We start from the raw sequence: 10,877 nt of genomic DNA on the forward strand, positions 1-10,877 counted from the left end.
CAGTGGTCCCAGCGTCATCCCAGCGTCATACAGGGGCTGGTTTAGCACACTGGGCTAAATCACTGGCTTTGAAAGCAGACCAAGGCAGGCCAGCAGCACGGTTCAATTCCCGTACCAGCCTCCCCGGACAGGCGCCGGAATGTGGCGACTAGGGGCTTTTCACAGTGACTTCATTGAAGCCGACTTGTGACAATAAGCGATTTTCATTTCATTTTCATTCCTTGTGGAACACCACTTCTCACCATTTACCAATCTAATAACTAACTTTATCTCTGTTTTCTGTCAGGTAACCAGCTTGCTCTCCATTCTGTGATAGTCCCGATTCCCACGTTCTGGCCGTCGTAATGAATGTTTTCTGAGGTACTTATAGCAGACCTGGTGGAAATATAAATGTGTTATATCTACCACATCACTCTTATCTCCCTCTTCAGGTAATGTTTCACAGATTTCAATAATATTTATCAAGCAACAACTTCCCTTTTCCTCTCCACGCTTTACTCTGTATCTAACCCCGTGCTGTACCTGTCCTGGGAGTGTTTGATGGGGACAGTGTAGAGGGAGCTTTACTCTGTATCTAACCCCGTGCTGTACCTGTCCTGGGAATGTTTGATGGGGACAGTGTAGATTGATTGCAGAAAACCTAACCTGTTTGCCTGAAGTGAATCGTAAGATTGGGAGGTTGAGGTATTTGAATGAAGCCGAAATGAGCAGTTCTTAAATCTCTCAAAAGTTGCCCTCATTTACTAGGAGCTCAGTGACTATTTGTCATTAGTACTTGACAGGTGTCCGAAACTCAGCGATATTATCAAGACAAGTTCCTTCTCCTTCCACTTCCTCTCAGAGATCACAGTCAGGTTTAATCTGAGCATGGGGACCTCCCAGAGGGACTTTGTTACTAAAAAGAATAAGTTCACTGCTTTAATTATGGAAATACAATTTGGATATTGTTCTTTGCGCCAATAAACAGGTTTCTATTTACTGAAAGGTGATCGCTGATAGACAGGATTAACTGAAACTCATGGTCAAAAGATCGGCAACATCAATACCTCCAAGATGCTGCTAACAATCCACATGTCCTGAGGAAGTTATGGATCTGAAATTAGGTTACTGAGTTGACAATTTTATCATCCCAAATTAAAGCTGTTGGACAACTCATCAAAAAGAGAATCTGGAAACCATGGAAACACAGTTACAGTGTGGGACTGTACATAGAGTGAGGGACCTGTACAGAAACACAGTTACAGTGTGGGGCTGTACAGAGTGAGGGAACTGTACAGAAACACAGTTACAGTGTGGGACCGTACACAGAGTGAGGGAACTGTACAGAAACACAGTTACAGTGTGGGACTGTTCACAGAGAGAGGGAACTGTACAGAAACACAGTTACAGTGTGGGACGGTACACAGAGTGAGGGAACTCTACAGAAACACAATTACAGTGTGGGACTGTACACAGAGTGAGGGAACTGTACAGAAACACAGTTACAGTGTGGGACTGTACACTGTGTGAGGGAACTGTACAGAAATACAGTTACAGTGTGGGACTGTTCACAGTGAGGGAACTGTACAGAAACACAGTTACAGTGTGGGACGGTACACAGAGTGAGGGAACTGTACTGAAACACAGTTACAGTGTGGGACTGTACACAGAGTGAGGGAACTGAACAGAAACACAGTTACAGTGTGGGACTGTACACAGAGTGAGGGAACTGTACAGAAACACAGTTACAGTGTGGGACGGTACACAGAGTGAGGGAACTGTACTGAAACACAGTTACAGTGTGGGACTGTACACAGAGTGAGGGAACTGTACAGAAACACAGTTACAGTGTGGGACTGTTCACAGTGAGGGAACTGTACAGAAACACAGTTACAGTGTGGGACTGTACACAGTGAGGGACCTGTACACAGACACAGTTTCAGTGTGGGACTGTTCACAGACTGAAGGAACTGTACGGAGACACAGTAACAGTGTGGGACTGTACACAGTGAGGGAACTGTACAGAGACACAGTTACAGTGTGGGACTGTACACAGAGTGAGGGAACTGTACAGAAACACAGTTACAGTGTATGACTGTACACAGTGAGGGAACTGTACAGAAACACAGTTACGGTATGGGACTGTGCACAGAGTGAGGGAACTGTACGGAAACACATTCACAGTGTCGGACCGTATACAGAGTGAGGGAACCGTACAGAAACAGAGTTACAGTGTGGGACTGTTCACAGAGTGAGGGAACTGTACACAAACACAGTTACAGTGTGGGATTGTTCACAGACTGAGGGAACTGTGCAGAAACACAGTTACAATGTGGGACTGTACACGGAGTGAGGGAACTGTACAGAGACACAGTTACAGTTTTGGACTGTTCACAGAGTGAGGGAACTGTGCAGAGACACAGTTACGGTCTGGGACTGTACACAGTGTGAGGGAACTGTACAGAGACACAGTTACAGTGTGGGACTGTACACAGAGTGAGGGAACTATACAGAGACACAGTTACAGTATGGGACTGTACACAGAGTGAGGGAACTGTAAAGAAACACTGTTACAGTGTGGGACTGTACACAGAGTGAGGGAACTATACAGAAACACAGTCACAGTGTGGGACTGTACACAGAGTGAGGGAACTGTACAGAAACACAGTTACAGTGTGGGACTGTACACAGAGTGAGGGAACTGTACAGAAACACAGTTACAGTGTGGGACAGTACACAGAGTGAGGGAACTGTACAGAAACACAGTTACAGTGTGGGACGGTACACAGAGTGAGGGAACTGTACTGAAACACAGTTACAGTGTGGGACTGTACACAGAGTGAGGGAACTGTACAGAGACACAGTTACAGTGTGGGACTGTTCACAGAGTGAAGGAACTGTACAGAAACACAGTTACAGAGTGGGACTGTTCACAGAGTGAGGGGATTGTACAGAAACACAGTTACAGTGTGGGACTGTTCACAGACTGAGGGAAATGTACAGAAACACAGTTACAGTGTGGGACTGTACACAGAGTGAGGGAACTATACAGAAACACAGTCACAGTGTGGGACTGTACACAGTGAGGGACCTGTACACAGACACAGTTTCAATGTGGGACTGTTCACAGAGTGATGGAACTGTACAGAAACACAGTTACAGAGTGGGACTGTTCACAGAGTGAGGGGATTGTACAGAAACACAGGTACAGTGTGGGACTGTTCACAGACTGAGGGAAATGTACAGAAACACAGTTACAGTGTGGGACTGTACACAGAGTGAGGGAACTATACAGAAACACAGTCACAGTGTGGGACTGTACACAGTGAGGGACCTGTACACAGACACAGTTTCAATGTGGGACTGTTCACAGATTGAAGGAACGGTACAGAGACACAGTAACAGTGTGGGACTGTACACAGAGTGAGGGACCTGTACAGAAACACAGTTACAGTGTGGGGCTGTACAGAGTGAGGGAACTGTACAGAAACACAGTTACAGTGTGGGACTGTTCACAGAGTGAGGGAACTGTACAGAAACACAGTTACAGTGTGGGACTGTTCACAGAGAGAGGGAACTGTACAGAAACACAGTTACAGTGTGGGACTGTACACAGAGTGAGGGAACTGTACAGAAACACAGTTACAGTGTGGGACTGTACACTGTGTGAGGGAACTGTACAGAAATACAGTTACAGTGTGGGACTGTTCACAGTGAGGGAACTGTACAGAAACACAGTTACAGTGTGGGACTGTACACAGTGAGGGAACTGTACAGAGACACAGTTACAGTGTGGGACTGTACACAGAGTGAGGGAACTGTACAGAAACACAGTTACAGTGTATGACTGTACACAGTGAGGGAACTGTACAGAAACACAGTTACGGTGTGGGACTGTACGCAGAGTGAGGGAACAGTACAGAAACACAGTTACAATGTGGGACAGTAGACAGAGTGTGGGACTGTACAGAAACACAGTTACAGTGTGGGACTGTACACGGAGTGAGGGAACTATACAGAGACACAGTTACAGTTTTGGACTGTTCACAGAGTGAGGGAACTGTGCAGAGACACAGTTACGGTCTGGGACTGTACACAGTCTGAGGGAACTGTACAGAGACACAGTTACAGTGTGGGACTGTTCACAGAGTGAAGGAACTGAACAGAAACACAGTTACAGAGTGGGACTGTTCACAGAGTGAGGGGATTATACAGAAACACAGGTACAGTGTGGGACTGTACACAGAGTGTGGGACTGAACAGCGACACAGTTACAGTGTGGGAATGTACACAGTGAGGGAACTGTACAGAGACACAGTCACAGTGTGGGACTGTACACAGAGTGAGGGAACTGTACAGAAACAGAGTTACAGTGTATGACTGTTCACAGAGTGAGGGAACTGTACAGAAACAGATTTACAGTGTGGGACTGTTCACAGAGTGAGGGAACTGTACAGAAACACAGTTACAGTGTAGAACTGTACACAGAGTAAGGGAACCATACAGAAACAGAGTTACAGTGTGGGACTGTACAGAAACACTGTTACAGTGTGGGACTGTTCACAGACTGAGGGAACTGTACAGAAACACAGTTACAGTATGAGACTGTACACAGAGTGAGGGAACACTACAGAGACACAGTTACAGTTTTGGACTGTTCACAGAGTGAGGGAACTGTGCAGAGACACAGTTACGGTGTGGGACTGTTCACAGAGTGAGGGAACTGTCCAGAAACACAGTTACAATGTTGGACTGGACACAGAGTGTGGGACTGTACAGAAACACAGTTACAGTGTGGAACTTTACACTGTGTCAGGGAACTGTACAGAAACACAGTTACAGTGTGGGACTGTTCACAGACAGAGGGAACTGTACAGAAACACAGTTACAATGTCGGACTGGACACAGAGTGAGGGAACTGTACAGAAACACAGTTACAGTGTGGGATTGTACACAGTGTGAGGGAACTGTACAGAGACACAGTTACAGTGTGGGACTGTACACAGAGTGAGGGACTGAACAGCGACACAGTTACAGTGTGGGAATGTACACAGTGAGGGAATTGTACAGAGTCACAGTTACAGTGTGGGACTGTACACAGTGTGAGGGAACTGTACAGAAACACAGTTACAGTGTGGGACGGTACACAGAGTGAGGGAACTGTACAGAAACACAGTTACAGTGTGGGACTGTACACAGAGTGAGGGAACTATACAGAAACACAGTCACAGTGAGGGACTGTACACAGAGTGAGGGAACTGTACAGAAACACAGTTACAGTGTGGGACTGTATACAGAGTGAGGGAACTGTACAGAAACACAGTTACAGTGTGGGACTGTTCACAGTGAGGGAACTGTACAGAAACACAGTTACAGTGTGGGACTGTACACAGTGAGGGACCTGTACACAGACACAGTTTCAGTGTGGGACTGTTCAGAGACTGAAGGAACTGTACAGAGACACAGTAACAGTGTGTGACTGCACACAGTGAGGGAACTGTACAGAGACACAGTTACAGTGTGGGACTGTACACAGAGTGAGTGAACTGTACAGAGACAGAGTTACAGTGTGGGACAGCACACAGAGTGAGGGTACTGTACAGAAACACAGTTACAGTGTGGGACTGTACACAGAGTGAGGGAACTGTACAGAAACACAGTTACAGTGTGGGACTGTGCACAGAGTGAGGGAACTGTACAGAAACATAGTTACAGTGTGGGACGGTACAGAGAGTGAGGGAACTGTTCTGAAACACAGTTACAGTGTGGAACTGTACACAGAGTGAGGGAACTGTACAGAAACACAGTTACAGTGTGGGACTGTTCACAGTGAGGGAACCGTACAGAAACATCGTTACAGTGTGGGACTGTACGCAGTGTGAGGGATCTGTACAGAGACACAGTTACAGTGTGGGACTGTTCACAGAGTGAAGGAACTGTACAGAAACACAGTTACAGAGTGGGACTGTTCACAGATTGAGGGGATTGTACAGAAACACAGGTACAGTGTGGGGCTGTTCACAGACTGAGGGAAATGTACAGAAACACAGTTACAGTGTGGGACTGTACACAGAGTGAGGGAACTATACAGAAACACAGTCACAGTGTGGGACTGTACACAGAGTGAGGGAACTATACAGAAACACAGTTACAGTGTGGGACTGTACGCAGTGTGAGGGATCTGTACAGAGACACAGTTACAGTGTGGGACTGTTCACAGAGTGAAGGAACTGTACAGAAACACAGTTACAGAGTGGGACTGTTCACAGATTGAGGGGATTGTACAGAAACACAGGTACAGTGTGGGGCTGTTCACAGACTGAGGGAAATGTACAGAAACACAGTTACAGTGTGGGACTGTACACAGAGTGAGGGAACTATACAGAAACACAGTCACAGTGTGGGACTGTACACAGTGAGGGACCTGTACACAGACACAGTTTCAGTGTGGGACTGTTCACAGACTGAAGGAACGGTACAGAGACACAGTAACAGTGTGGGACTGTACACAGTGAGGGAACTGTACAGAGACACAGTTACAGTGTGGGACTGTACACAGAGTGAGGGAACTGTACAGAAACACAGTTACAGTGTGGGACTGTACAGAGTGAGTGAACTGTACAGAGACACAGTTACAGTGTGGGACTGCACACAGAGTGAGGGTATTGTACAGAAACACAGTTACAGTGTATGACTGTACACAGTGAGGGAACTGTACAGAAACAGAGTTACAGTGTGGGACTGTTCACAGAGTGAGGGAACTGTACAGAAACACAGTTACAGTGTAGAACTGTACACAGAGTAAGGGAACCATACAGAAACACAGCTACAGTGTGGGACTGTATACAGAGTTAGGGAACTGTACAGAAACACAGTTACAGTGTGGGACTGTTCACAGTGAGGGAACTGTACAGAAACACAGTTACAGTGTGGGACTGTACACAGTGAGGGACGTGTACACAGACACAGTTTCAGTGTGAGACTGTTCAGAGACTGAAGGAACTGTACAGAGACACAGTTACAGTGTGGGACTGCACACAGAGTGAGTGAACTGTACAGAGACAGAGTTACAGTGTGGGACAGCACACAGAGTGAGGGTACTGTACAGAAACACAGTTACAGTGTGGGACTGTGCACAGAGTGAGGGAACTGTACAGAAACATAGTTACAGTGTGGGACGGTACAGAGAGTGAGGGAACTGTTCTGAAACACAGTTACAGTGTGGAACTGTACACAGAGTGAGGGAACTGTACAGAAACACAGTTACAGTGTGGGACTGTTCACAGTGAGGGAACCGTACAGAAACATCGTTACAGTGTGGGACTGTACGCAGTGTGAGGGATCTGTACAGAGACACAGTTACAGTGTGGGACTGTTCACAGAGTGAAGGAACTGTACAGAAACACAGTTACAGAGTGGGACTGTTCACAGAGTGAGGGGATTGTACAGAAACACAGGTACAGTGTGGGGCTGTTCACAGACTGAGGGAAATGTACAGAAACACAGTTACAGTGTGGGACTGTACACAGAGTGAGGGAACTATACAGAAACACAGTCACAGTGTGGGACTGTACACAGTGAGGGACCTGTACACAGACACGGTTTCAGTGTGGGACTGTTCACAGATTGAAGGAACGGTACAGAGACACAGTAACAGTGTGGGACTGTACACAGTGAGGGAACTGTACAGAGACACAGTTACAGTGTGGGACTGTACACAGAGTGAGGGAACTGTACAGAAAAACAGTTACAGTGTGGGACTGTACAGAGTGAGTGAACTGTACAGAGACACAGTTTCAGTGTGGGACTGCACACAGAGTGAGGGTATTGTACAGAAACACAGTTACAGTGTATGACTGTACACAGTGAGGGAACTGTACAGAAACAGAGTTACAGTGTGGGACTGTTCACAGACTGAGGGAACTGTACAGAAACACAGTTACAATGTGGGACTGTAGACAGAGTGTGGGACTGTACAGAAACACAGTTACAGTGTATGACTGTACACAGTGAGGGAACTGTACAGAAACAGAGTTACAGTGTGGGACTGTTCACAGAGTGAGGGAACTGTACAGAAACACAGTTACAGTGTAGAACTGTACACAGAGTAAGGGAACCATACAGAAACACAGTTACAGTGTGGGACTGTATACAGAGTGAGGGAACTGTACAGAAACACAGTTACAGTGTGGGACTGTTCACAGTGAGGGAACTGTACAGAAACACAGTTACAGTGTGGGATTGTACACAGTGAGGGACCTGTACACAGACACAGTTTCAGTGTGGGACTGTTCAGAGACTGAAGGAACTGTACAGAGACACAGTAACAGTGTGTGACTGCACACAGTGAGGGAACTGTACAGAGACACAGTTACAGTGTGGGACTGTACACAGAGTGAGTGAACTGTACAGAGACAGAGTTACAGTGTGGGACAGCACACAGAGTGAGGGTACTGTACAGAAACACAGTTACAGTGTGGGACTGTACACAGAGTGAGGGAACTGTACAGAAACACAGTTACAGTGTGGGACTGTGCACAGAGTGAGGGAACTGTACAGAAACATAGTTACAGTGTGGGACGGTACAGAGAGTGAGGGAACTGTTCTGAAACACAGTTACAGTGTGGAACTGTACACAGAGTGAGGGAACTGTACAGAAACACAGTTACAGTGTGGGACTGTTCACAGTGAGGGAACCGTACAGAAACATCGTTACAGTGTGGGACTGTACGCAGTGTGAGGGATCTGTACAGAGACACAGTTACAGTGTGGGACTGTTCACAGAGTGAAGGAACTGTACAGAAACACAGTTACAGAGTGGGACTGTTCACAGAGTGAGGGGATTGTACAGAAACACAGGTACAGTGTGGGGCTGTTCACAGACTGAGGGAAATGTACAGAAACACAATTACAGTGTGGGACTGTACACAGAGTGAGGGAACTATACAGAAACACAGTCACAGTGTGGGACTGTACACAGTGAGGGACCTGTACACAGACACGGTTTCAGTGTGGGACTGTTCACAGATTGAAGGAACGGTACAGAGACACAGTAACAGTGTGGGACTGTACACAGTGAGGGAACTGTACAGAGACACAGTTACAGTGTGGGACTGTACACAGAGTGAGGGAACTGTACAGAAAAACAGTTACAGTGTGGGACTGTACAGAGTGAGTGAACTGTACAGAGACACAGTTTCAGTGTGGGACTGCACACAGAGTGAGGGTATTGTACAGAAACACAGTTACAGTGTATGACTGTACACAGTGAGGGAACTGTACAGAAACAGAGTTACAGTGTGGGACTGTTCACAGAGTGAGGGAACTGTACAGAAACACAGTTACAGTGTAGAACTGTACACAGAGTAAGGGAACCATACAGAAACAGAGTTACAGTGTGGGACTGTACAGAGACACAGTTACAGTGTTGGACTGCACAAAGAGTGAGGGTACTGTACAGAAACACAGTTACAGTGTATGACTGTACACAGTGAGGGAACTGTACAATAACAGAGTTAATGTGTGGGACTGTTCACAGACTGAGGGAACTGTACAGAAACACAGTAACAGTGTGGGACTGTACACGGAGTGAGGGAACACTACAGAGACACAGTTACAGTTTTGGACTGTTCACAGAGTGAGGGAACTGTGCAGAGACACAGTTACGGTGTGGGACTGTTCACAGAGTGAGGGAACTGTACAGAAACACAGTTACAATGTCGGACTGTACACAGATGGGACTGTACAGAAACACAGTTACAGTGTGGGACTTTACACTGAGTCAGGGAACTGTACAGAAACACAGTTACAGTGTGGGACTGTTCACAGACTGAGGGAACTGTACAGAAACACAGTTACAATGTCGGACTGTACACAGAGTGTGGGACTGTACAGAAACACAGTTACAGTGTGGGATTGTACACAGTGTGAGGGAACTGTACAGAGACACAGTTACAGTGTGGGACTGTACACAGAGTGTGGGACTGAACAGCGACACAGTTACAGTGTGGGAATGTACACAGTGAGGGAACTGTACAGAAACACAGTTACAGTGTGGGACTGTACACAGTGTGAGGGAACTGTACAGAAACACAGTTACAGTGTGGGACGGTACACAGAGTGAGGGAACTGTACAGAAACACAGTTACAGTGTGGGACTGTACACAGAGTGAGGGAACTATACAGAAACACAGTCATGGTGTGGGACTGTACACAGAGTGAGGGAACTGTACAGAAACACAGTTACAGTGTGGGACTGTACACAGAGTGAGGTAACTGTACAGAAACACAGTTACAGTGTGGGACGGTACACAGAGTGAGGGAACTGTATTGAAACACAGTTACAGTGTGGGACTGTACACAGAGTGAGGGAACTGTTCAGAAACACAGTTACAGTGTGGGACTGTACACAGAGTGAGGGAACTGTACAGAAACATAGTTACAGTGTGGGACGGTACACAGAGTGAGGGAACTGTACTGAAACACAGTTACTGTGTGGGACTGTACACAGAGTGAGGGAACTGTACAGAAACACAGTTACAGTGTGGGACTGTTCACAGTGAGGGAACTGTACAGAAACACAGTTACAGTGTGGGACTGTACACAGTGAGGGACCTGTACACAGACACAGTTACAGTGTGGGACTGTACACAGGGTTAGGGAACTGTACAGAAACACAGTTACAGTGTGGGACTGTACACAGTGTGAGGGAACTGTACGGAAACACAGTTACAGTGTGGGACGGTACACAGAGTGAGGGAACTGTACTGAAACACAGTTACAGTGTGGGACTGTACACAGAGTGAGGGAACTGTACAGAGACACAGTTACAGTGTGGGACTGTTCACAGAGTGAAGGAACTGTACAGAAACACAGTTACAGAGTGGGACTGTTCACAG

General features: G+C 46.7%; 1 protein-coding gene across 5 annotated transcripts in view; it reads left to right on the top strand.

The window, feature by feature from the left end:
* The window catches only part of LOC119951157 (gastrula zinc finger protein XlCGF8.2DB-like), a 294,519-nt gene that overhangs the window by 92,073 nt on the left and 191,569 nt on the right, over positions 1-10,877 (top strand). For 4 of the 5 annotated variants that reach the window (XR_005457519.1, XR_005457523.1, XR_005457520.1 and 1 more), the window contains 2 exons: positions 287-431; positions 783-984. The exons of the other annotated variant lie outside the window; for it this stretch is intronic. The gene's annotated coding sequence lies outside the window, so the exon portion shown is untranslated. Of the gene's footprint in view, positions 1-286; positions 432-782; positions 985-10,877 lie in introns of those variants that run through there. 5 annotated transcript variants of the gene reach the window in all.

The sequence above is a fragment of the Scyliorhinus canicula genome, chromosome 17 (genome assembly GCF_902713615.1).
Source record: "Scyliorhinus canicula chromosome 17, sScyCan1.1, whole genome shotgun sequence".
Taxonomy (NCBI): Eukaryota; Metazoa; Chordata; class Chondrichthyes; order Carcharhiniformes; family Scyliorhinidae; genus Scyliorhinus; species Scyliorhinus canicula.